We start from the raw sequence: 2,368 nt of genomic DNA on the forward strand, positions 1-2,368 counted from the left end.
CCTCTTCTCTACTAGTTTCTCCCCTTCACTCCAAGTTCTTCAAGAGACAACTCAGATCTGGAGCGAGAGCCACTTACAGAGAGCTTTTATTGGCAAGAGTCTCTCCACCCATCCCACTTACAGCCTGCCCCACTCTACTCCAATCATATCTTGATTTAATTCTGGTAAAAATGTGATATTTACTGTTGGAATACAGTTTTCATCACAAAGAAAACTGTGTCTTGAGAGTGTCATTTTTATAATAAGAAAAACATGTCATATTATCACTCTAGATTAGCTCATGAATATTATGCTGGTTGGTAATGAGACTTAAAATGGGGATTGATTTACACTTTTTTTTTAAATTGGAGTCTCACTCTGTCACCCAGCCTTGTGTGCAGTGACATGCTCACAGTCACCACAGCCTTGACCTGCTGGTCTCAGATGATACTTCCACCTCAGCCTTCCAAGTAGTGGAACTACAGGCATGTGCTACCACACCTGGATAATTTTTTGATTTATTGTAGAGGTGAGATCTCACCAAGTTGCCCAAGCTGGTCTCAAACCCCTGGACTCAGGCAATCCTCTCATCTTGGCCTCCCAAAGTGCTGGGATTTCAGGCTTGAGCCACCATGTCTGGCTGGATTGTAACTTTAAAAAATTGAAAAACATTATTAATTCTTCTTAAATATACCAGGCTAGTTTTAAATAATTTTTTAAGCTGAAAGGAAGATCTCACATTTCTTTTTTTGGTTGCCACCAGTGTTTATTTCAGGAAGAAGGGCTTGAAGATCTGGCTCTGTCCAGTGGGGCCCCAGGACCTTCAGCTTCTCACTTGGCCTTTGGATTATGGAACTTGCATGCAGCAAAGACAACCTTGCCCCCAAGAACCTCCTTAATCCTCATGAGTTAATTGTACTTGACCAGACAAACTGAGTGGCAGGGGGCACCAATCTAGATCTGTCCTGTGCAGAGTCTCACCACGAGGTCAGTGATGAATGTGTCCTCAGTCTCCCCAGAGCGGTGGCTCACCATCACTCTACTCCATTAGACTGAGTCAGTTTGCAGGCCTGGATGGACTCAGTCACCAAGCCGATCTGGTAAACTTTCAGCAGCAGGCAGTTGAAGGCCTTTTTCTCAATAGCTTGGGCGATCCTCTTGGGGCTGGTGACTGTGAGGTCATAACCCACAATCTGGATGTCTACCCCTGAGAGAAATGAGGCCCAAGTGGCCCAGTCACCCTGGTCAAAGGGGTCCTTGATGGAGAACACAGGATAGTTCTTGATAAAGCTTTTGTACAGTTCTCCAAGCTCCTCCTCAGTGATGTGCCTGGCAGGATCATCAGGTGACTTGAAGTCAAGATTGTATTTCCTGTTGTGATAGAACTCAGAGGCTGCCACATCCATGACAGTTACTACCTTGTCTGCGTAACCCACCACCTGGATGGGCTTATTCAGCAGCTCCAGGGTTTCATTGTTCTCCAGGACATTGGGTGCAAAGCCAACCTCTTAACCTACAATGGTGGTATCTTTCCTATACTTGGCCTTGATGACCCCCTTGAGGTGGTGATAGACCTCAGCACCAATGCATATGGCTTTTGAAGGAGCTGGCTCCCGCAGGCAAAATAATGAAGTCTTGCATGGCCAGCTTATTTCTAGCATGGTAGTCCCCATTGATCACATTGAAGGCAAACACTGGAAGTACAAGGTCAGGGTTCCCAGTAAGATCTGTGATGTATTGGTATGGTGGCACCCCTTTCTCAGCTGCTCCAGCTTTACACACAACCAAGGACATGCCCAGGATGACATTGACCCCAAATTTGGACTTATTCTCAGTCCCATTCTGTTCGATCATAAATTTTTAAACTTTCTTGATCCACAATGTTTAGTTTCTTTTCCAGCAGGGCAAGGCCTAGAGTCTTGTTGATGTGTTCTACAGTCTTCAGGACACCTTTCACCAGGTAGTGAGCTTTGTCTCCATCTCTTAGTTCCAGAGCTTCACAGATACCAGTGGAAGCCCCACTGGGCACAGTTGTCCGTAATTGGTCCTTGGCAGTGTGCAAGTCCATCTCCACTGTGGGATTGCCTCTGGAATCCAGGATCTCCTGGGCAAAGATTTTCTGCATGGTCATGGCTGGGATGACTTCACTGGGGGTTTGGATGGAGCTTCAAGTCTAGGTGGCAGCTGGGACAGTGTCCAGATCTCACATTTCAACCAGGAAAGTTAATTAAACCTATTTAGAAGTCTTCACTAAAATCACTTTCATTGGATCACCTGGCTTCACAAAGGAATTTTCTCTAAAACATGAACATTCTCATTTATAAATGTGTTAAGGAACCCTAAACTTGTTGCCTAATAGTAAGTCAATCAATGAAAGTACTGCTTTTTT

At 45.0% G+C, this 2,368-nt stretch overlaps 1 pseudogene; it reads right to left on the reverse strand.

Moving 5' to 3' along the window:
• Positions 1–810: 810 nt before the first annotated feature.
• On the reverse strand, positions 811–2,110 carry LOC103254356 (annotated as a pseudogene).
• Positions 2,111–2,368: the final 258 nt, after the last annotated feature.

Source organism: Carlito syrichta, unplaced genomic scaffold (genome assembly GCF_000164805.1).
Source record: "Carlito syrichta isolate Samal-C Ts95f unplaced genomic scaffold, Tarsius_syrichta-2.0.1 Scaffold276632, whole genome shotgun sequence".
NCBI lineage: Eukaryota > Metazoa > Chordata > Mammalia > Primates > Tarsiidae > Carlito > Carlito syrichta.